At 46.8% G+C, this 26,217-nt stretch overlaps 1 long non-coding RNA gene across 1 annotated transcript in view; it reads right to left on the bottom strand.

Moving 5' to 3' along the window:
* Window positions 1–20,088: 20,088 nt before the first annotated feature.
* The window catches only part of LOC145411584 (uncharacterized), a 6,535-nt gene continuing 406 nt past the window's right edge, over window positions 20,089–26,217 (bottom strand). The window contains exons 2-3 of the long non-coding RNA XR_013899442.1: window positions 21,903–22,029; window positions 20,089–20,194 (exon numbers count right to left, since the gene is read on the bottom strand). This is a non-coding gene — a long non-coding RNA (uncharacterized LOC145411584). The remainder of the gene's footprint in view (window positions 20,195–21,902; window positions 22,030–26,217) is intronic.

The following is a 26,217-nucleotide window of genomic DNA, read 5'->3' as shown; positions in this document are numbered from 1 at the left end:
TAAGGGGTGGCCACAAGCAAATCGCCTCCATGTCGCCCTGTCCCCTGCCATTTCACTGCTCTCCTCCCAACTTACACTTCCTCTCTCATATACCTCTTTACTCCATCCCTTCATTTCATCCTGTCTCCTCCCTTCCACCTCACTCTCTCTCTCCTCGTTAGTCTCTCACTCTCCATCCTCTCCACAAGGCCAAACCACCTCAATGTATTTCTCCTAACGTTTTCTACTATAAAGCTGGTAAATCTGTTCCGTAAGTAGCAATGCAACTTTTAATAGTATTTTTGCTCCATTTTAGACTTTTTTTTATGCAAGGAAGAAGGAACCAAAGGCTGAGCCCGCAAACCGTTCCTTCCAAGAAAAAAGCAAAAACAATACAAAAGAGAGTCAAATTCAAGATCCGTTCATTTCGAGATGCCTGGACACACTGCGTTGGAAAGACTGGAGATCATAGGAAGTAGGAAATACAGACAGAGGGAGACAGTTCCAGAGTTGACCTGATGAGAACTTTCTGTACACACTTCTAACTGAACAGCTTTGAATAGGAGCTTTGATAAAAATATGTATGCAGGCGGAGTGGAGGGAGGGAGAGAGAGGGGTAGACCGAGGATGAGGTGGAGGGATGGACTTGAGAGGTATATGAGGGAGGGGGGGGTGAGTTGGGGGTAGGGCAGTCAAGTGGTGGGTGACAGAGCGACTGGAGGCGTTTTTTCTGCGGCCACCCTTTGCGAGATTAGGGCGTCAGGCAATAGAGATAGATAGATAGATAGATAAAAACATAGAAATTGATAAAGAATCCAGAGAGAGTCCTGGTATATAGCATGGTATAAATAGCGCTGGTATGAAATGGTATATGAGAGAGGGAGGTGTAAGCTGGGGGAAGGGCAGTGAAATGGCAGGAGACAGGGCGACGTGGAGGCGATTTGTTTGTGGCCACCCCATATGGGAATAAGGCGTCTGGCAATAAATAGATAAAACAGATTTAACATGACTAGTAAATGGGGCCAGAGATTCAAGAGCTAGTATTCTTGAAAGTTAAGGAAGCTCCCTAACACCTTTTCCCAAGTGATTTATTTTGCTTATTACACCTTGCTGTCCTGTGTTACATATATCCAGTGTGGTCATACTCATATAGCATACAGAAGGATATTAACCAGCCACATCCAAAACTAAATCACTAAGGAAGAGGATTTAGGGAGAGTAATCCGATGTGGCCATACTCATAACATTCAAAATATTAACCAGCCACACCCAAAACTAAATCACCAAGGCGGTGGTGTTAGGGAGCTTCCTGGAATAACGATTGTGAACCAAGCTGTCATAACTACAAAATGCCATAGCTAACCATTACCTAGAAGTTACGGTAGTTATCCATTAATAAAGCATAATTGATGGAAGAACTACTTTTGCTATCATCATCATCATCATCATCATCATCATCATCATCATCATCATCATCATCATCATCATCATCATCATCATCATCATCATCATCATCGTAGTTGAAACGTGGGTTGTTATATCCGTAGACTTTTTACTCGCTTTCGTATGGTATAAAAAAATACCAATACAGTACCATAAAAGGTGGAATAAATTGGCTATACAGCTTGTTTTATTATCGTTAATATTCTTACAAGTATATTTACAAAGTACATCAGTTGCTATGACAGCTGTGTTAAGTATCTCTGGCAGGAGATGGTGTAGAATAGCATAGAAGAGAACTACGTCAAAATAGTTCAGGTATTATCAACTATATTCATTCATTCATATCTAATCCTGTGTTGCCCCCTGAGGAGCATAGCAGCCCAGGGCCAGGCAAGCTGATCCTGACATTTAAGATGAGAGTGACCAGCCTCACTCATCCCTGAGTGGCATTACATGAGCAACAAACCCCAACCACCCCTTGGATATAAACCTGCACCGGCTCAATCCTATTGGAGAACCTTAATGGCCCACTAAACCACCAGGCGCCATAATAGCGTTATATGGTTACCACCTAGCGTAGTAAATGGTTGCCTGGTGTACAGGAAACCATTTGGCATGTCACTCAGTATAGAGTCACCCACAGGCAGAAGGAAGAGGGAAGAATGAAGGAAAGAAAGACAGAAGAGGGAGTGCAGAGTCACCCACAGGCAGAAGGACAAGGAAAGAATGAAGGAAAGAAGGACAGAAGAGGAAGGAAAGACGGGAGAGAGGAAAGGGCAGTCACCCGAGAGCAGCACTACATTGAGTGAGTGGATGGTGCGTGCCCCATTACCACTCATTATCAACGTATATCAGTGAAATCATAAGGTATTTCCATCTCCAGCTCACGTCCTCTCCTCCTCCTGTCTACCCTGCACACCCCAGAACAACACACATCACACCCTACAGGAAAAACACTAAGAAAAATACACCCTGCACCCTGGCCTGTATGGGGCTGCCTTCGCCTGTCTCTACGTCGGTTCTCTCCTGTCTCTCCCAGTCAGTTCTCTCTCTCCTCTCTTCCTAGCCACCCGTCTCTCCTCCTCTCTTTCTAGCCACCCGTCTCTCCTCCTCTCTTTCTAGCCACCCGTCTCTCCTCCTCTCTTTCTAGCCACCCGTCTCTCCTCCTCTCTTTCTAGCCACCCGTCTCTCCTCCTCTCTTTCTAGCCACCCGTCTCTCCTCCTCTCTTTCTAGCCACCCGTCTCTCCTCCTCTCTTTCTAGCCACCCGTCTCTCCTCCTCTCTTTCTAGCCACCCGTCTCTCCTCCTCTCTTTCTAGCCACCCGTCTCTCCTCCTCTCTTTCTAGCCACCCGTCTCTCCTCCTCTCTTTCTAGCCACCCGTCTCTCCTCCTCTCTTTCTAGCCACCCGTCTCTCCTCCTCTCTTTCTAGCCACCCGTCTCTCCTCCTCTCTTTCTAGCCACCCGTCTCTCCTCCTCTCTTTCTAGCCACCCGTCTCTCCTCCTCTCTTTCTAGCCACCCGTCTCTCCTCCTCTCTTTCTAGCCACCCGTCTCTCCTCCTCTCTTTCTAGCCACCCGTCTCTCCTCCTCTCTTTCTAGCCACCCGTCTCTCCTCCTCTCTTTCTAGCCACCCGTCTCTCCTCCTCTCTTTCTAGCCACCCGTCTCTCCTCCTCTCTTTCTAGCCACCCGTCTCTCCTCCTCTCTTTCTAGCCACCCGTCTCTCCTCCTCTCTTTCTAGCCACCCGTCTCTCCTCCTCTCTTTCTAGCCACCCGTCTCTCCTCCTCTCTTTCTAGCCACCCGTCTCTCCTCCTCTCTTTCTAGCCACCCGTCTCTCCTCCTCTCTTTCTAGCCACCCGTCTCTCCTCCTCTCTTTCTAGCCACCCGTCTCTCCTCCTCTCTTTCTAGCCACCCGTCTCTCCTCCTCTCTTTCTAGCCACCCGTCTCTCCTCCTCTCTTTCTAGCCACCCGTCTCTCCTCCTCTCTTTCTAGCCACCCGTCTCTCCTCCTCTCTTTCTAGCCACCCGTCTCTCCTCCTCTCTTTCTAGCCACCCGTCTCTCCTCCTCTCTTTCTAGCCACCCGTCTCTCCTCCTCTCTTTCTAGCCACCCGTCTCTCCTCCTCTCTTTCTAGCCACCCGTCTCTCCTCCTCTCTTTCTAGCCACCCGTCTCTCCTCCTCTCTTTCTAGCCACCCGTCTCTCCTCCTCTCTTTCTAGCCACCCGTCTCTCCTCCTCTCTTTCTAGCCACCCGTCTCTCCTCCTCTCTTTCTAGCCACCCGTCTCTCCTCCTCTCTTTCTAGCCACCCGTCTCTCCTCCTCTCTTTCTAGCCACCCGTCTCTCCTCCTCTCTTTCTAGCCACCCGTCTCTCCTCCTCTCTTTCTAGCCACCAGTCTCTCCTCTCTTTCTAGCCACCAGTCTCTCCTCTCTCCCTATCAGTCTCTCCTCTCCCTGCCATCATCTCTACTACAACGTCTACAAATACACGCTACACGCTCGTATGTGACCTTGAAGGCTTCTTGACAACTCCTCCTTGCCTATTTAGTCGACACTCTAATCTTCTTACTGATGCAAACTATCGATATGTAAAGGAAAACAAATCGTCGAGGGAAAGGTGTTAACCAAGCCTCCTAAGCCACTCTTGAGACGCTGATGGCTTGCCCGGGTTGCCACTCTTGCCATCTTGGGTTGTCCTCTATTGTTGCCGTTTCGCTGTCCAAGGTTGCCATCTGCCATCCTAGGGTGCCACCTGTCTGGTGTACTGGGTGGCCATCTGTCTCGTCTACGGGGGTGGCCATCTGTCTCGTCTACGGGGGTGGCCATCTGTCTCGTCTACGGGGGTGGCCATCTGTCTCGTCTACGGGGGTGGCCATCTGTCTGGTGTACTGGGTGGCCATCTGTCTCGTCTACGGGGGTGCCATCTGTCTGGTGTACTGGGTGGCCATCTGTCTCGTCTACGGGGGTGCCATCTGTCTGGTGTACTGGGTGGCCATCTGTCTTGTCTACGGGGGTGCCATCTGTCTGGTGTACTGGGTGGCCGTCTGTCTCGTCTACGGGGGTGCCATCTGTCTGGTGTACAGGGTGGCCATCTGTCTCGTCTACGGGGGTGGCCATCTGTCTCGTCTACGGGGGTGGCCATCTGTCTCGTCTACGGGGGTGCCATCTGTCTCGTCTACGGGGGTGCCATCTGTCTCGTCTACGGGGGTGCCATCTGTCTCGTCTACGGGGGTGCCATCTGTCTCGTCTAGGGGGGTGGCCATCTGTCTCGTCTAGGGGGGTGGCCATCTGTCTGGTCTACGGGGGTGCCACCTGTCACGTATACGGGGGTGCCATCTTGCTGCCTTTTTCAAGTCGTGGGGTTGATGCTCTGGTTGCCATCTGTTTCTGTGGAGGAAAATAAAAACACTGAGGTGGTTTGGCCATGTGGAGAGGATGGAGAGTGAGAGACTGACGAGGAGACTGTGAGTGAGGTGGAAGGGGGGAGTGGGAGGGGAAGGCCAAGGATGAGACTGAGGGATGGAGTGTGGAGAGGTATATGAGAGAGAGGGGGGTGTGAGCTGGGAGCAGGGCAGTGAAATGGCGGGGGACAGGGCGACATGGAGGCGATATATTTGTGGCCACCCCTTATGGGATTAAGGAGTCTGACAATAGATAGATAGATAAGAAAAAGAAAGTAACTTGAAAGAGCTATCATTGCTGTTATAAATGTCCACAGAATTATTCATAGATTAATTGATGTCTCTTGTATCATTTCTAAGCATCACATAATTTCACGATTTCCTAAAATCTGTTTTTGGTAGTACTGATCGGCAACTTCAAATTCAAAATAGCCACAATTCTTAGTTATTGGTATCGAATCATCTAAAAAAAAAATTCTCTAAGTCAAGAAGATGGAGTTGAGAGGTACAGTCGTGGCCATAAATAATCACCTACCGTCCGGTACCCCGTGCCTCAGACTGGCTCCTTTATGCGCAGCAAGTCACACTAGAGTAAGAAGGGCTGAGAGGGAGGGGCTTGAGAGAGAGGGGAAGGTGGGTGGGGGGACGAATGATGGTGGAGGAAAGAGTGATGGTGCTGGGGTGGAGTGAGGGAGAGGTGGGAGGGTAGGTAGGGGAGAGAATGAAATGCGAAGAACATTACTTGTTTTCTTTCACTCTGGGTATGATATATGGTAAATATATATATATGTTAAAGAATGCTGCATTACATCTTGTATAGCGGCATAAAGTAAAAAGCTTTAGAGTGATGACATCAAGGGCTGGCTGGTGAGAGAAATATACTGACGTGGCAGATCAAATATTAGTGAGGAGCCAGATATTTGTGTTCATCCGTGTGTTTTGACTTCGGACACGGAATGGACTCCGGAGGGCTTCGACTTCCATAATGTTTGTGTAAGAAAGGTCGTCGTCCCTTACATGTGGTTAATATCTGGAACTGTCATATGCACCCTCTGACATGGCTGTGTCCAGTGTATACGATCACTGTCGTCTCTGTATACACTCCCTCTCTTCAGTCACCATCATGTAAACTATTTTATGGCATCTTTATATGAAAAGGTTGTTTAAAATAATTGTGCATAAAAGGTAAATAAATTTGATGTTTGTGCATATGGGGAGATATAATAACGATACCTCTCGTCATCTTTTAGAATAAAAATAAAACAAAATCCTACCCAGACTTAAAAAATATATTTGTGTCAATGTTTACCGACATACGCAACCAGGAAAGCCTTAGTAAGTAGTCCAGTGTCCTCCTGCCTCAATAACCTCTTGCAGTCTTCGTGGCACAGCGGTAACAATGTTGTTGATTGTTTGCTGGTTTCGTCTGACCAGCTCCCACTCGTCCTTGGTGTGCTGGAGGAGGCAGGCCCGTGTCCTCTCGTTCTCTGGCTCCCATGCGTTGACAGTCTGGGCCTTCACAGTTTCGATGGGATTGAGATCATGAGATCGAGCCGGCCAAGGGAAGAGCTCAATCTGTCCACTCCTCTCCTCGAACCAGCGCATGACCACTCTGGCTTTGTGGATAGGACAGTTATCGTAGTACTGAAAATGAAAGTCAGCGTGGATTAGGTCAACAAATTTAAGTAAGCGCAAATTAAGAAAATGTTAGATAAAGTTTTATCAGTTTCACATCTGTGCAGCAGATCATCTCAACATATGTCTCACCTGCATGAAAACAATTTTCTCTGGACAAGGGAGACACATCGCCCGAACGGTTGGAAGCATAACCTCTTCCAATATTTCTAAACAAACTTCAGAGTTAAACCTCCCATGTGTGTCAGTCAACTCGCCCAGGCAATTGAGGTTCACCCAACCCTGGACATTTACTGTTGTCCTCCCACTTCTTTAGTCGTTATATATATTTTTGCGCCATAACGAGTGTTTGGGCGCCAGCAGTGGAGGGCTTCATAATTTTTTGCATGAAAATGTCTTTTCATCACTGAAGATAGTACAGTCCCAAAAATCTAAGTCTTTCACTACATAGTTTTGTGCAAACTCAAACCTCTCCCTCACATGCCTCTGTTCCAGACTTCCTTTAGTAGCTGGAACACGATGGTGAAAGCCTGCATCGTGTAGACGGCGCCTGACAGTCCTGACAGACACGTCCAGGAGGAGCTGTTCCCTCACAGCCACAGAGTTGGTTAAGGGGTTACGCTCGATGTTTGAGAGGATGCGAGCGTTGTCCTCTTCGCTCGTCTGTCTTGGTCTTCCTGGCCTAAAATATGATGATAAATTAGAAAATAACAACTGAATAAGTAAGTATGTTAAGTAAAAGGATTTATCAAATACTTAAGGAAACAGTAAAATACACAAACAGAAGAAAATAAGTAAATAGATTTCATAGAACATCATAAAGTTTTAGTTAAATTGGAAGATAAGCACAGTAGATAAAAACAAATGCACAAACATACTCTTATAAATGAATATGTGAAACAAAATATATATGTAAATAAACATCTGCAGGGAGAGATAAACCAAAGAATAACAATATACTGTCTGCCGTAAGTCTGATTCAATATGTCAAAAAACAACGATGTAATTTCGTGATATCTTACCGTCGCCGGTCTTCCAAATTGCCAGACTCTTCCCAGCGGGTTATCCAGAGCTTAACTGTTTGCCTGGTCAACCCGAGGTCTCTCACAATGTCAGCTATGCTGTGCCCGGCCTCATGATACCAAAAATGCTGCCTCGCTGCACCGCACAGCGTTGTCTGGACTCCATGCTGCTATAGGTATGCATGGCCATCCAGCAACCCCAACACCCTCTCATCACCTCGGAATGATATTTTCCTCGGACAAATAAAGCTAGTTATACAAAGTGGTGGGCAAGGCAATGTGTGTTGTGCTGGAAACTTCTGGCTCCGCACAAATGTTTGATTTGTTACGTTAGTATATTTCTCTCACGAGCCACCCTTGATATCACCACTCAAAAGCTTGTTTTCTGTCGCCGCTATACAAGGTGTAATGCAGTATTATCTACCGTATATTAACTCTTTTATATCATGCTCTGATTGGAAAACAATAAACAGATAACAACCACCGCCTCGCATTTTATTCTCCCTCCCCTACCTACCCCCACTCCCCTCCCCTCCCTCACTCCACCCCAGCACCATCACTCGTTCCCCCACTCATCTTCCCCTCTCTCTCAAGCCCCTCCCTCTCAGCCCTTCTTATTCTAGTGTGACTTGCCGCGCATAAAGGAGCCAGCTTGAGGCACGGGGTATCAGACGATAGGTGATTATTTATGGCCACGTCTGTACATGAAGGAGGGGGAAGTGAACTGGAGGGAGGGCAGTCAAATGGTGGGTGACAGAGCGACTTGGAGGCGTTTTGTCTGCGGCCACCCTTTGCGGGATTAGGACGTCGGGCTATAGATCGATCGATAGATATATATAGATAGATAGAAAAAGTATAAGTTGAAAAATTCTCTCAAAATTACTTACAAGTCCAAAATTCTACCCATAAAAACACTAGCTGGCAACTTTCAATTCCAAGATGGCCGTCCTTGTGTTGATGTTGAGAGTGGTTGGTACAGTCGCTGACAAAAATACTGCTCCATGTTGTTAGTCCACGAATTATGAGAGAGAGACTGACGAGGAGAGTATGTGAGTGAGGTGGAGGGAGAGAGAGGGAGGGGGAGGCCAAGGGTGAGATGGAGGGATGGAGTGGAGAGGTATATGAGAGAAATGGGAGAAATGGAGTTCCCCCGAGCTAAGCCCTGTATTGGACTATATAGCCCCGCTAGGGTTACAGGAGCGAGCTACCCCTCCCGGCACGGCAGCCCGGGCGAGGCTCGAACTTGCAATCCCCCGATCACAAGTCCAGCGCGCTACCACTGTGCTACTGCGCCCCCCGGTATATGAGAGAGGGGGATGTGAGCTGGGAGCAGGGCAGGGAAATGGCGCGGGATAGGGCGACGTGGAGGCGATTTGTTTGTGGCCACCCCGTATGGGATTAAGGCGTCTGGCAATGGATAGAATTATAGAACTCAAACGTAAATATTCTGAGAGGTTTGTTGTAGATACCTTCACTGGGTTTCAGAAGGCATTGCTCACTTCCTGGCTAATTTTCGTGGATCAGTATTTATGTCCGCGACTGTACACACACTCCCACTTGCCCCTCTCTTTCCTCCACGTGTCTTCTCCACAACTCTCCCACTCCTTCGCCCTTCCTCTCTCCCCCTGCTACTTGTTACAGTGAGGGAGGAAGAGGAAAAGGCAGGGGAATTTTTGGACTGTGCCTTTTTAACACTATTCTCTCGTTTCAAGCTGTCTCCAGATTCAAATTACGACAGACGACGCGAAAACTGGTTAGATTAATGTTTGCAATCCAAGAAAATCCATATTCAGTCATTTTTTGAAGAATATCTCTAATTTTTTCCATATATTGCTTTTTTGCCATTGTATTTCAGATTTATATATATTTTTCATTTCTTATATTTTTGAAAACTATTTTGAACGAAGGTTTTTGGTTTAAAATTTAACATTTCATATAATTTAAATCTAGTTCTTCTCTCCAACGCTCATTAATATGTTAAAGATACTCATAGGTAAGCCAGGTGAGGTGGAGGGAGAGAGAGGGAGGGGTAGACCGAGGATGAGGTGGAGGGATGGAGTCGAGAGGTATATGAGGGAGGGGAGGGCGAGTTGCGGGCAGGGTAGTCAAATGGTGGGTGACAGAGCGACATGGAGGCGTTTTGTCTGCGGCCACCCTTGGTGGGATTAGGGCGTAGAGCTATAAATAGATAGACAGATAGATAGATAGATTTAAGGTTACACTGAAAAACTACAGAAAAATCAAAGCTAAGAATACAAGACATAATATTTCAATTGTACACTGCATATAAAAAAAAAAAACCAAATTAGAGGCATGTGATACGAGCAGATGGGTGTTCTTCACCATCACTCAGCACCACAGCCAGAGTTCTTCACCATCACTCAGCACCACAGCCAGAGTTCTTCACCATCACTCAGCACCACAGCCAGAGTTCTTCACCATCACTCAGCACCACAGCCAGAGTTCTTCACCATCACTCAGCACCACAGCCAGAGTTCTTCACCATCACTCAGCACCACAGCCAGAGTTCTTCACCATCACTCAGCACCACAGCCAGAGTTCTTCACCATCACTCAGCACCACAGCCAGAGTTCTTCACCATCACTCAGCACCACAGCCAGAGTTCTTCACCATCACTCAGCACCACAGCCAGAGTTCTTCACCATCACTCAGCACCACAGCCAGAGTTCTTCACCATCACTCAGCACCACAGCCAGAGTTCTTCATCACTCAGCAGGGGGCACATTTCTTCATTCTAGGAGGCACAACCAGAATCCTCAGCAGTCCTCAGGCACACACCTATGGAGCAGAAACGTATTAGTTTAAATCCACATTGGCTTTATATATATACATCAATATTAAGCACTAACAGACCAATCTTTTATGAGTAAGAACACTGTACTCACCAACAGCTGCCCACAACACTTGGCAGGGGCACCACCACCACCAGAGTCCTTGGCCATCACTCGGCACGGACATTACCACTAGAGTCCTTGGGCATCACTCAGCAGGAGCACCAACACCACCATAGTCCTTCAGTGGCACTTTGCAGGGGCATCACCACCACCAGAGTCCGTCAGTGGCACTTTGCAGGGGCACAACCACCACCAGAGTCCTTCAGTGGCACTTTGCAGGGGCACAACCACCACCAGAGTCCTTCAGTGGCACTTTGCAGGGGCACCACCACCACCAGAGTCCTTCAGCGGCACTTTCAAGGGCACAGCCACCACCAGAGTCCTTCAGTGGCACTTTGCAGGGGCACCACCACCACCAGAGTCCTTCAGTGGCACTTTGCAGGGGCACAGCCACCACCAGAGTCCATCACTCAGCAGGGGTACAGCCACCACCAGAGTTCTCAGGCATCACTCAGCAGGGATATGGCCACTACAATCCTCTGGCATAACTTGGCAGTGGCAGGGCCAGTTAATCACCCTTTAAGAGCACAGCTGCATGGGCACGATGACCTCAGCTCTCCGGCAGGACACTACTACAGTTGTCCATTATCACTCAGCAGGGGAAGGGCCAGAGTTCGCCAGGGTGGCAGGGTCAGCAGCAGCCACACACAACACCTACGGAGCATATGTGTATGAATCTATCAGCGTTTTGTATAAATATCAATTATAAACATAAATACCAAACATTATGTATCATCATCATCATCCGGACCTCCTTTCCCACCCTAGGGCAGGGTGAGGAGTAGCAATGTCCAGACAGCCCAAATCTGCCGCGCTTCCATTCACTGATCATTCAAGCCCCCGGAATCCTGGGTCTATTGGATACGTCAAAAACATTCACCACGTTGTGTAGCTTCACATAAAAGTATCCGGGAGAGTCAATCAAACATTATAAATAAAATATAAACATGAGGGTAAGAGCACCCACCATCAGTTCTCAGCAGCACTTAGAGGCACAACCACTCTGCAGGGGCACGAGCAGATTAACACCTATGGAGCTTCTGTGTTGTTTAAATCCGTCCTCCACAGGGGCACACAGTCCTTCAGCACCACTCAGCAGGGGAAAGACCAGAGCAGCACACCAGGACAACAGGGTCAGCAGCCAGCACACGAAACCTGTGGGGCAAAAGCTTATTATAGTCCACTTTTATCTTTTAATTCTGTTTAAACGACAAACAGTGACAAACTTCATATGGTCCTATACTAGTAAGCTTAGTAAAGGAATAATATATCAGTAGTTCAGACTATGGTGGTTTACATACGACATTTCTACACACCACAGTATGTCTTAATACAGATAAATACAAATGAAAAAAAATCTGCTGTGAAGCCTCTGGAACATACCAATTTAAAATAAATACTGATGCAACTAAATTTACTGTTGGTAGGTGGGGGCGATCACCATCCACTCACTCAATGTAGTGCTGCTTTGGGTGTCTGCCCTTTCCTCTCTTCCACCCTTCCTCTTGTCTCTTTCCTTCATTCTTTCCTCTTCCTTCTGCCTGTGGGTGACTCTACACTGAGTGACACGCCAAATGGCTTCCTGTACACCAGGAAACCATTTACTACGCTGGATGGTAACCATATAACCAAATTTTGCCGCCTGGTGGTTTAGTGGGTAATTAAGGCGCTCCAATCAGATTGAGCCGGTGAAGGTTTATATCCAAGGGGTGGTTGGGGTTTATTGCTCACATAATGCCACTCAGGGATAAGTCAGCCTGGTCACAAATGTCAGGACCAACTTGCCTAGCCCTGGGCTCCTACGCTTCTCATGGGGCAACGTAGGATTAGATGATGGATGGATGGATGGATGGATTTACTGCTAATATTTCACACAAGTTCTTATCATAAAAAGACTGCCAAGACCACTGTACATTTTCCACAGCTCTTTCGTGACTCTACTATTTACTCTAACTTTACCTATAATGTCATCTTTCCATCCTGAATTCAGATTTAATTAGATTATCACTAGAATATGGTGCTAGTCACGAAGAAGTGCTGTGGAAAGAATAGGGAACCATGGCATTGTCTTAAACTGCTCTCATCCAACATTATATAAACTGTAGAAAAGACCAAAATCTAGACCGAGTTAGTTTAGAAGTTAGGGAAGCATGTGTTAATTCCGATTTATTGGCTTTTTATACAGGTAATCTATTTTAAACATAACTTTTAATCAAATATCACACATAATAAACATGAGAGGATGGAGGGTGAAAGACTGACGAAGAGAGTGTATGTGAGTGAGGTGGAGGGGGGAAGAGGGAGGGGGAGGCCGAGGATGAGATGGAGGGATGGGGTGGAGAGGTATATGAGAGAGGGGGGTGTGAGTTGGGAGCAGGGCAGTGAAATGACGGGGGAGAGGGCGACTTGGAGGCGATTTGTTTGTGGCCACCCCAAACGGGATTGAGGCGTCTGGCAATAGATAGATATATAGATTTAAACCTCGTAAGGGTAAGAGCGCTCACCATCAGTTCTCAGCAGCACTTACGAGGCACAAGCACTCGGCAGGGGCAGGAGCAGATTCTTTGTCATAACAGCAGGGTTAGCAGCAGCCACAACAACCTATGGAGCTTCAGTGTTGTACTTCAAATCCATGCTCAACAGGGGCACACAGTCTTTCAGCACCACTCAGCAGGGGAAAGACCAGAGCAGCACGCCAGGACAACAGGGTCAGCAGCCAGCGCAGGAAACCTACAGGGCAGAAGCTTTTTATAGTCCACGGTATCCTTTATTTCTGTTTAAACGACAAACAGTGACAAACTTCATATGGTCCTGTACTATACTCCATTTCACCTGGTGTAGCAGCATCAGTGATGTCCTCAGCACCTGTAGCATTGATGAAGGTCCTCATTACAGGATATACCTGTTGTACTGCCTGGATACTGGGTCTTAAGGTAATGAGTACAGTAGAGGTTCACCGAGTGCCAGTGATTTCCATGAACACTATAGGCGCTGAGGACATCACTGATGGTGGCAGATTTGGTGAAATGGAGTACAGTCAGCTTCGTAAAGGCTTAATACATCACTAGTTCAGACACTGGTGGTTTACATGACATTCCTACCCACCACAGTGCCTCTTAATAAAGGTAAATACAAATATGAAAAGAATTGTGAAGCCTTTAACATACTAATTTTAGATATTCAATCATCACCTAATCCAGTGTAGCTCCATGAGGAGCGTAGGAGCCCGGGGCTAGGCAAGTTTGTCCTGACATTTAAGATGAGAGTGACCAGCCTCACTCATCCCTGAGTGGCATTACATGAGCAATAAACCCCAACCACCCCTTGGATATAAACCTTCACCGGCTCAATCCGATTGGAGAGCAATAATTACCCACTAACCCACCAGGTGCCAATATTTGGTTATATGGTTACCACCCAGCGTACTTAAGGTATACAGAAAACCATTTGGCTTGTAACTCAAGGAATGAAATATACTGTTAATATTTCACACATGTCCTTCACATAAAAGACTGCCAACATTATTTTCCACAGCTCCTCCATGACAACATAATATTCTGTATTTACTTTAACTTTGCCTAAATTGACATCTCTCCAGCTTGAACTCAGAATTATAACAATAGATTAACACTGGAATAGTGCTAGTCACGAGGAAGTGCTGTGGCAAGAGAACCATGGCACTGTCTTAAACTGCTCTCATCCTGCATTATATAAACTGCAGAAAGACCAAAATCTAGACCAAGTTAGTTTAGAAGATGGGGTGCTATGGGCTATCACACCCTGGGGGGAAGGGTGCTATGGGCTATCACACCCTGGGGGGAAGGGTGCTATGGACTAGCACTACGGGGGGAGGGACTAGCACTACGGGGGGAGGGACTAGCACTACGGGGGGAGGGACTAGCACTACGGGGGGAGGGACTAGCACTACGGGGGGAGGGACTAGCACTACGGGGGGAGGGACTAGCACTACGGGGGGAGGGACTAGCACTACGGGGGGAGGGACTAGCACTACAAGGGGGGACCAACACTAGGGGGGGGACCATCACTAGGGGGGGACCATCACTACGGGGGGGGGACCATCACTACGGGGGGACCATCACTACGGGGGGACCATCACTACGGGGGGACCATCACTACGGGGGGACCATCACTACGGGGGGACCATCACTACCGGGGGGACCATCACTACCGGGGGGGGACCATCACTACCGGGGGGGGACAATCACTACGGGGGGGACCATCACTACGAGGGGGGGACCATCACTACGAGGGGGGGGACCATCACTACGAGGGGGGGGACCATCACTACGAGGGGGGGGACCATCACTACGAGGGGGGGGACCATCACAACGAGGGGGGGGACCATCACAACGAGGGGGGACCATCACTACGAGGGGGGACCATCACTACGAGGGGGGGGACCATCACTACGAGGGGGGGGACCATCACTACGAGGGGGGGGCCCAACACTACATGGGGGGGGACCAAAACTACGAGGGGGGGCCCCAACACTACGAGGGGGGGACCATCACTACGAGGGGGGACCATCACTACGAGGGGGGACCATCACTACGAGGGGGGACCATCACTACGAGGGGGGGACCATCACTACGAGGGGGACCATCACTACGAGGGGGGACCATCACTACGAGGGGGGGGACCATCACTACGAGGGGGGGGACCATCACTACGAGGGGGGGGACCATCACTACGAGGGGGGGGACCATCACTACGAGGGGGGGGACCATCACTACGAGGGGGGGAGACCAGCACTACGAGGGGAGACCATCACTACGGGGGAACTATCACTACAGAGACTACCACTATGGGCTGTAAGTAGCGATATCAGTAACAAAGCCTACATAAACTACTTTCTCTTTCACCCGAGGGAACTGGGTCACTTCCACTTACTACGTCGTGTCTGCAGTCATTCTCGTAGTCTTAGTTACGAGCACTACAGACCAAACACCACTACAGACCAAACCACCCCCACAGACCAAACCACCCCCACAGGCCAAACCACCCCCACAGACCAAACCACCCCCACAGACCAAACCACCCCCACAGACCAAACCACCCCCCACAGACCAAACCACCCCCCACAGACCAAACCACCCCCCACAGACCAAACCACCCCCCACAGACCAAACCACCCCCCACAGACCAAACCACCCCCACAGACCAAACCACCCCCACAGACCAAACCACCCCCACAGACCAAACCACCCCCACAGACCAAACCACCCCCACAGACCAAACCACCCCCACAGACCAAACCACCCCCACAGACCAAACCACCCCCACAGACCAAACCACCCCCACAGACCAAACCACCCCCACAGACCAAACCACCCCCACAGACCAAACCACCCCCACAGACCAAACCACCCCCACAGTCCAAACCACCCCCACAGACCAAACCACCCCCACAGACCAAACCACCCCCACAGACCAAACCACCCCCACAGACCAAACCACCCCCACAGACCAAACCACCCCCACAGACCAAACCACCCCCACAGACCAAACCACCCCCACAGACCAAACCACCCCCACAGACCAAACCACCCCCACAGACCAAACCACCCCCACAGACCAAACCACCCCCACAGACCAAACCACCCCCACAGACCAAACCACCCCCACAGACCAAACCACCCCCACAGACCAAACCACCCCCACAGACCAAACCACCCCTACAGACCAAACCACCCCTACAGACCAAACCACCCCTACAGACCAAACCACCCCTACAGACCAAACACCCCTACAGACCAAACACCACTACGAGTCTACTTGCTTCCGGGCCAGATCAACCCTCCAGCGTCACTATGCTATCAAAGGCACGCAAAGGTAACGCTGAAATACCTTTAAAAAAAACTATAAATACCTATAAATACCAAAAAATAATTTTAAATAACTTTATATGCCTAAATACCTATAAATACCTAAATACCTATAAATGCCTATAAAAACCTAAATATCTAAATACCTAAAAATACATATACCTATAAATACCAAAATACTTATAAATACCTAAACACCTATAAATACCTAAAAACCTACATACCTATACCTAAAAAAAAAAAAAAAAAAAAACGGCCATGACTATAGGAGCAAAGCACCACTACATACCGTGAGGAGGGGAAGCCCGAGTATGGTGGTCCCCCTGCGGCAGTCCCCCTGCGGTAAAGCCTCTGCGGTAGAGCCCCTGCGGAAGAGCCCCTGCGGTAGTTCCCTGAGATAGCGCCCCTGCCGGAGTCCCTCTGCCGTAGTCGCCCTGCGGTAGAGCCCTGCTGTAGCGCCCCTGTAGTAGTACCACTGCGGTAGTCCCAGCGATCCGGGCAGCATCTGAAATAAAACAAATCGCCTCTTGAAATAACCTTGACCTCATCACCTCTAAACAGCCCCGTCATCACGACCGTTACCCAGACACGCAACTGTATCGGTAACGGCTTTGGTATTCAAAACAGCAGAGGCGTTGGTTCAAATATTTAAAACGACTCGCTAATACAGAGAGAGAGAGAGAGAGAGAGAGAGAGAGAGAGAGAGAGAGAGAGAGAGAGAGAGAACTGCATCGGTAACGGCTTCGGTATTCAAAACAGCAGAGGCGTTGGTTCAAATATTTAAAACGACTCGCTAATACAGAGAGAGAGAGAGAGAGAGAGAGAGAGAGAGAACTGCATCGGTAACGGCTTCGGTATTCAAAACAGCAGAGGCGTTGGTTCAAATATTTAAAACGAATCGCCAGTGCAGAGAGAGAGAGAGAGAGAGAGAGAGAGAGAGAGAGCTACGCATCTACGGTATCTAAACACTAGAGGGCGTATGTCGTATGCTAAAATAAATCGCTAAAGTAAAATTGCTAAAGTCAAATCGCTAATGAAGAGGTGTTAGGAAGCTTTCTGTGCTGGCTAGAATACAGTCCTTTACTTTTAATAATACAAATAATACAGTAACCAGCCATAAGGTAACAAATATCCTCCAACTCAATAATAATAATAATAATAATAATAATAATAATAATAATAATAAAAATAATAATAATCATAATGATAATAATCTATCTATCTATCTATTGCCAGACTCCTCAATCCCGTTTGGGGTGGCCACTAACAAATCGCCTCCAAGTCGCCCTGTCCCCCGCCATTTCACTGCCCTGCTCCCAACTCACACCCCCCTCTCTCATATACCTCTCCACCCCATCCCTCTATCTCATCCTCGGCCTCCCCCTCCCTCTTCCCCCCTCCACCTCACTCACATACACTCTCTTCGTCAGTCTTTCACCCTCCATCCTCTCCACATGGCCAAACCACCTCAGTGTGTTCCTCATAATGCTTCCTATCACATCCACAGCCACACCACAACGATCCTTTATATCCTCATTCGTCAGCCTGTCTCTCCATGTGACTCCACACGCTCCTCTTAAATAACTCATTTCCACTGCTCTCACTCTTGACTTGTGTCCCTCCAACAAGGTCCAAGCTTCACTTCCATACGTTAGAGTTGGTATCACAATACTGTCATGTAGTAACTTTTTCACTTCCAAGCTCACTTCCCTGTTTCTTATCACTGCTTTCAAAGAACCAGCAACCTTTCTTCCCTGCTGTACCCTTTCAAGCACTTCACCCTCCAAACCTCCATCCTTACTCATCACACTACCCAAGTACTTAAACGTACTCACATTTTCCAATTCCTCACCATCCAACCTCGCTGTACATTCACTGACTTCACCTCTCTCAAAGACCATCACTTTACTCTTCCCTACATTCACCTTTAGATTCCGTTTCTTACACACTCTCCCAAACTCATCCACCAAGCCTTGCAAGTCCCCTTCGTCTTCACTCAACAAAACAGTATCATCTGCAAACAACAGTACAGGGAGTTTCCAAACACTATCCTCTCTCACCAGGGCCACTCCAACATCCACTACCCTACCTTGTACCTCTTTTATTACCCCATCCATGTACAGATTGAACAACCCTGGAGACATGATACTTCCCTGTTTCAACCCAACTTTCAAAGAGAAAAATTCATTCAGTTCATCATCCACTCGCACTGCAGCCTTACCACCATCATACATACTCTTCACAGCATTCAACAACTTCCCATCTACTCCATATATTCTTAATACTTTACACAATCCTTGTCTATCCACCCTGTCATATGCTTTCTCCAAATCCATGAAAGCCGCATACAACTTCTTTCCCTTCTCTAGAAACTTTTCCACTAAAGACCTAAGAATGAATATCTGATCTACACAACCTCTTCCCTTCCTAAAGCCTCCCTGTTCTTCTCCAACTAATTCCTCACACATCAGGTTCGTATTCTCGTTGGTTAGCTATGGAAGCTCCCAAACACCTCTGCCTCAGTGATTTATTTATAGAGTATGGTGGTAATGAAGGGATTTTTGTAACACAGAAGAGGACAGTAAGGTGTAATAAACAAAATAAATTACTTAGGAAGAGGTGTTAGGTACCTTGATGCAGAGTATGGTGATAGTTACTGGAAGAATTTATGCAACACAGAAGAGGAGAGTAAGGTGTAATAAACAAAATGAACTGCTTAGGAAGAGGTGTTAGGGAGCTTTAGGCTATGCAGAGTATGGTAATACTGAAAGAATTTATGCTGCACAGAAGAGGAGAGTAAGGTGTAATCGGCAAAATAAATCACTAAGGAAGAGGTGTTAGGGAGCTTCCTTAACCGATGAGAATACTGACCAATGTCCCATACTCAACAGAATAAAATCATCAGACATCAGGTGAACAGAATCCTTGACTTGTCTTAAGCATGAGAGGGTTAGAAACAGAAAAGACAAACTGGAGGGAGCTTTTCTTATATGCAAGGAAGAAGGAACCAAAGGCCAGGAGCCCCAAACTGCTCCCTCCAAGAAAAAACAAACACAAGACAACAGACAGCCAAATTCTAGATCCGTATGGTACATTTTGAGATGCCTGGACACACTGTGCTTGAAAGACTGGAGATCATAGGCAGCAGGAAAAACAGACATGGAAAGACAGTTCTAGATCTGACCTGTTGCATATATGATGGACTGGACGTAATGGTTGTTAATTCTTGCATTAGAGAGCTAGACAGAAAAGGGATGAGAGTTTGTTGCTAGATGGGTGCCATGTGCCCACCGTAATGGTGGAAGGATGCAAGCAGACAGTTCAGAGGGGCAGTGACCATTGAAGTAGTGACAGAAAGAGATAAAGATGCAACAGTGCGGCGAAGAGACAGAGGTTGAAGGGAGCCAGTAAGAGGAGGAGAGTTAATGAGATGGAAAGCCTTTGAGAAGAGCTGTATATGGTGAGCCTCCCCTCACATGAGAGTTGTACTCTACACAGGGGCAAATAAAACCCGTGTATAAAGTCAACAACTGTGCAGGGGTAAAGAAGGTACAGAGTTGGCTTAGGACACCTAATCTCATGGAAGCAGATTTTTCAATAGACATAATATGATCTTTTCAAGATAAATCCCAAGAGAATGAAACCCCAAGTATGTTTAAAGATGATGCAGGATTAAGCTGGATATTGTTAAAAATTAGAGGGTACTCCTGTGGAAGATTCTGTTGGGTTGATAGATGTAAGAAATGAATTTCTGATGCATTAAAAACAACCAGATTACCTTGACCCCAATCAGAGATATGAGCTGATGTGGGTGCCTCATACATCCAGGCCGCCATGACCCCCAAGCACTGTGTCTTTGAGGTGTGAAGGAACCGCATGTCAGCCACTGTCGGCCAGTCTCTCGGCTCCATCCACACGTTGATGGATGGGCAGGCCAGGCTCAGTACATTCCAGTTCAGTCTGAAAGATTACATTCTATATTACTGTGCTATCTATTTATCAATCATCTGCCTCTATACTGTATATCCCACTGTCTATCTATCATCCACTCCTATAAAATACTAATCTATCTATCATCCACCTCTACAATATTCTGTCTATCTATCATTCACTTATAATACTAGTGTCTCTAATCGTTTTCGTTTTTAAAGGCTCCAACATGCTTGCATGTGTCGGCCTTGGTCACCTAATGGCGGCTCTCCACGCTGCACGATCCATTGCAGCCTCCCTGTTCAGTCCCTTAACCCTAAGGTCACACTTAATGACCTCGTCCCATGTCTTTCTCGGTCTACCCCTCATAACCCCACCCCCAATATTAACACTTCTCACCTTCCTCACCCAATTATCATCCCCCATCCTCTCCACATGTCCAAACCACCTCAATCTACCTCTCCTCATCACAACACCAATACACTCCAGTCCCATCCTACCTCTCAACTCTTCCATTGTAAACCCAGCCCCTCCAGGCCTTGGACGCAGGGACGCACTGCACATCCACCTAATCATTGTCATTTCTGTACGTCTGAGCCGGCGAATGTCTTCCTCCTTCACTGCCCAGGTCTCACTGCCATACAGCATTACACTCCTAACACACGCTGCATACAAAGACCCCTTAGCACGTAGGGAGAGCCCCCTCAATGTCAGGAGAGGCAAGAGCTCCCTGAACTTCTTCCAACCACTTCTCACCCTAGCCACAGAGCTAGCTCCAGCCCCACCTCCAGCACACAACATGTCTCCTAAATAACAAAACTCTTCCACACACTCAAGAGATTCACCAGCAAGTTCAATCCTTTCACGTCTGACAATCTCCACCTGCTCACCCCGGCACGCCGTACACATAAAATCAGCATTATCTCGCAGTCTACCTCTGATACCACTACATCTCTTATGCACCCATTTATCACACACACGGCACAAGATGGAATTACTTCCCACGCCCTTGTGGCAAACTGCACATGGCCACTCTCCCTCGTCTTTGACAGTACTGTTACAGATTTTTTATGAATGGTGGACACCTGTCATCTGGAGTATGGAATTTTCTATTAAAAAAAAAAATAAAAAAAATTCCTTCCTCTATTTATCTTTGTATCATATCATTTATAAAGGCTCCAACATGCTGCCATTGGCCTTGGTCACCTAATGGCGGCTCTCCACACTGCTTGATCTCTGGCAGCCTCCCTATTCAGTCCCTTGTCCCTGAGGTCACACTCTATGACCTCGTTCCTGGTCTTCTTTGGTCTGCCTCTCACAACCCAACCCCCAACATTCACACTTCTCACTTCCCAAACCCAGATGTCATCCTCCATCCCCTCAACATGCCCAAACCACCTCAGTCTACCCCTCCTCAGCACAACACTAATACTGATACAAACCATTTATATATTAAATGCAAACAGCGTACAAAGGAGTGTTAGGGTACAGTATCTATCTATAGCCTGATGCCCCCAATCCCACAAAGGATGACCGCAGACAAAACGCCTCCACGTCGCTCTGTCACCCATCATTTGACTGCCCTCCCCCCAACTCACTCCCCCCTCCCTCATATACCTCTCAACTCCATCCTTCCACAATATGCCAGATAAATAACCAAGGAATAGGCCTTAAGAAGCCTGCTATGCCACTCACAATACAGACTTAATCAATGCATGGCTGGTGTTAAGGCTCTAACCTGGTATTGTCCATTTTTGTGGTGATGGTGGTGTGTGGTGGTGATGGTGGTGTGTGGTGGGGCAGCCAAGTTGAACCACACTGTCAGTTCAGCCACAAGGCAGGCCATAGCCAGCTGGCCACTCCATCTGTCAACACAATATTACACTGTACATATAGGCTTCCTAACACCTCTTCCTTAGTGATTTGCTTTTGGATATTGCTGGTTAATGTAATTTTTTACACTATTTACGAAGAGAATGGTGATATTAAGATTATTTAAATATGGCACAAGAGGAAAGCAAGGAGAAATAAAGTAAAATAAATCACTTAGGAGGAGGTGTTTGGAAGACTCCTTAGGCAACAAAACTACAGGCTATGGTATCATACTTAAGTAAGGGTTGGGTTTGTCAAGACATTATGTCAAATGGATTTATATGTAAAATGGAGCCAGGCAAAAACTGTATTAAGATGCTAATCCATATAAACACACTGCAACTACAAAACAACCCTAAAGCCTGCCATGCCACTACTCATGCAACACTTCCAAATCATCTCTATCCACACACACAGCATGAGGGAGGAGAGGGAGGAGGAGGTTGAGGATGAGATGCAGGGATGGAGTGGAGAGGTATATGAGAGAGGGGGATGTGAGTTGGTGGAGGGCAGTGAAATGTAAGCCTGATGCAGGGATATTCAAGGACACCCAAAAGCAGCGGTAAACATGCAACTGGACACGGCTGCCTGTGGCTGGTGTTGATGACACTGTTATAGCTACAGTAAACTTTTTACTGCTTGGCAGTACACTTTTTACTTCTTTTTGGTATATTTTTTTATGCTTTTATGTATTTAAGTAGGGAAAAAAGGAAAAATATTCAGACATATGAACAGTATTGCAGTATATTTGTATAGGTTATACATGTACTGTGCACCATACGGCCGGCAATGTAATCACTTTGTTTTGGGATGCTGGCTGGCCATCAGTGATAGACCAACAATGCTTTGCACCCACATACACTCTCTACGTCCCATTCTTTGGATTATTTTTTAAATGTCTATTTTATATATTCTGATGGGTCCCTGGGCATTAAAGTGAATGGACATTGCGCAGAAGGACATTAAGCAGCACATGACTGTACACAGCCAACAACAGTACAGAAAGGCCAGACTGTACTGCCCATAAAACTAAACAAACAGTTCTTCTGTGAGTCTGTGGGTAGCCTAATTATTCTCTTCAAGGTGTAGGACCCTTGGCTTGGCTATTACTGTCAAGTACATTTAAGACAAGATGAGATGCCTACTTCTCTTGATGACATGCATTTGAAAAACCTCCAGCCACACTGCAAACAAACATTTAGCGTGGCCTGACTGTGCTGCCCATACAACAAAATGTATGGTTCCTCTGTGGTCCAACTGGGATGTTAAAACCACTACACTACCCGGCATCTGCGATAAAAGCTGAATATATATATAGAACTACCGGTAAGCCTACTGACCTGAGAGACCTGGAGTTTAGGATGAAAGGGTGCTGAGTGGCTTGATATATCTGAGAGTTAAGCTAACTACTGATCCCTGGTGTGGCCTGAGTGTGCCTGGGAGTGGCCTGGGTGTGCCTGGGAGTGGCCTGGGAGATGCATCAGTGGCAATGCTGGGGGAAGAACCAGTGGTGGGGCTGGGTCCACTGCCAGCTGAGACTGTGTTGCCACACAGGCTACACTGCCATCCTGATGCCCACACTCTTCTTATGATGCCGTATGTCCTCTTCACTGCCCTGACCAAGACAACAAATACACATTAAGCAGCACACACCACACACTTATGATGCCGTATGTCCTCTTCACTGCCCTGACCAAGACAAGAAACACAGATTAAGCAGCACACACCACACAGGAGCTAATGTAATGCTGACACTACAGTGACATTCCCAAAATCCAAAACGGTTAGCATCAAGGGGCTTTTGGAAAATTGTGAAAATCAGTAACTCAAATTAATGGGACTGCACTGTAGCTACTGTTTTAATGCTTTCAGGTTCTTAGCTATATTCCCTATCAGCAGAATAAGTATACCTCAATATATGATACCCCTAGATGCCATACCCCGGCTTAATGATGGGGGTAGAAATACCACCATACCCCACCTAATGATGGCCAAACCCCAGGTTAACGAAGGGTTTTGATTTTTTTTACCAGTTTTGATGATATTTTGGACTAAAATTGTGTGTTTAGGTTGATTTATAAACTGTTTATAGAGTCAATGTGTTTTAGCCATAGGTGGGGTGAACAATGGCATTTTGGGGTACAGTTTACTAAGCTTGATTTTTTCCAGACTTACATTTGATGATTTTCAGATTTCATTTGTTGGTTTTTGTGGTAGGTGGTGGCAACCATCATCCACTCACTTGATGTAGTGCTGCCTACTTCCTTAGCTTTTATCATTCTTTTTCAATGCCTGCCCTCCTCTCTTCCTATTTCTCCCATCTTTCCTGTCACTTCTTATTCCTTTTCTTTCCTTTACATGTGGCTTTACATTGAGTGACAAGCCAAATGGTTTCCTGTAAGCCAAGAAACCATTTACAACGCTGGGTGGTAACCACATAACCAAACCACACATGCTCCCTACGTTTCAACAAGTGGGTTGGTGCCCCTCCCTGTATAACAACTAACTCAGTGTCAAATGGCCACCCTTTACAGGATTATGGTGTCTGGCAATAGATAGATAGATAGATAGATTTGTTGGTTTTAGTGAGTTATTTACAGGTGTTAGGCTTAGGTTAGCTTCTTTTACAGCTGTTAGGCCAAGTAGACTGGCTTTAAACTTGTTTTGGGACTCATTTGGGTGGGTTTAGGACTTAGTTGGGGGGAAACCCGAGGCTCAAAAATGCATCCCTATACCGGTACATGTTAAATCTATCCCGAGATACGATACCCTGCCTAACGATGGGTTTTTCCTTAACCAACTGCATTGTTAAACTGGGGTATGCATGTATAAAAGTCTAATATTTCCTGCAATAGCATCCTTGGCTTCCGCCTCCCTCTGCCCCCACTCCACCTCACTCAAATACACTCTCCTTGTTAGTCTCTTGCTCCCTATCAGTCATAGTATTCAAATAACTTGGAGCCCAGTGCCTGTCTGAGGGCCAATTTGAAAAGTCCGATTTCTTCCAGCTCAACAACCAAGGAAGGTAAGGCGCTGCAAAGGTGCACAACACAAACAGAGAAAAAATGCTTACGACAGTCAAGGGAGCAGTGAGTGTGCGCTAACTTATATATATATATATATGACCTCTAGTTTCCACAACTGGAGAAAACCACAACAAACTACAGGCATCAACGGATGTCTGGCCAGGCATTATCTTCCAGCATCTACAAGATCAGTACACAATAACCTGCCACCAACAGAAAACAAATCCAAGGCTGAAAGTCGTGCATAACAGAGTAAATGCTCCATACCTGAGATACGTTTCATCCACCTACACTGAACAGACTGAAGTAGTTTGATTTTTTGTTTTAAATAATAGAACAGAGGAAGGAAAACAAATGAATTTAAAAAAAAATAATCCATACACCAGATTACTGTGTCCTCCATTCATAAAATATCTGTAACAGTTGGACTTGAACAGCTGTATGTTGAAGATTGGAGGGAAACAACTACAGGGAAGCAAGTTCCAGAGAGATGCAGTTCGGGGAATGAAAGAATTCTGATAGGCAGAAGTTCTGCAATATGGCTGAGTGACATTCCAGTCATGAGCATTACCAGATGCCTGTGTAGCACAATGGAAGGCATGGAGAGGTGGTACAATGGACGCAACTTCATCTAAGCATTTGCCAAAAAAATATCTGTAAAATAATGCAAGGGAGGCAACATTCCTTCTTACTTGTAGGAGAGGTAGTTTATTTATAATAGCAGGGTTATTAATCCAACAGCTTTGTTCCGAATTTTGTCTAGTTGTTTTAGTGCAACCTCTCCACATCCACTCCACACGGGTGAGCAACAGTCCAGCTGAGAGTGCACATGACTCATAAACTATAGCTCTCACCAATATCACCACATCAATATATGATATCACCAATAAAGCCTGCATTCCATGCCTCACAACAGAATTCCATTAGTCTAACATGAGTTGTGCATAGTCGTACCATGAACTAGCAGGAATGGCAGACGGTGGATTTTAAAAAATTGTAGCCACACCCCAGCTTTACCAGCCACAGTGCAGATATGGTCATGGAACCTCAAATTTCTATCCACCACAATGGCCAGGTCTTTACTGGCAGCTGTTAATGGGACAGGATGATTACCTATAAAATATTGGCCACAAGGCTGAGGCACAATCCAGTTCC

The sequence above is a fragment of the Coenobita brevimanus genome, chromosome 90 (genome assembly GCF_032717465.1).
Source record: "Coenobita brevimanus isolate Jiangsu-jjx chromosome 90, ASM3271746v2, whole genome shotgun sequence".
NCBI classification, from domain to species: Eukaryota; Metazoa; Arthropoda; class Malacostraca; order Decapoda; family Coenobitidae; genus Coenobita; species Coenobita brevimanus.
This window is presented reverse-complemented; position numbering and strand designations above follow the sequence as displayed.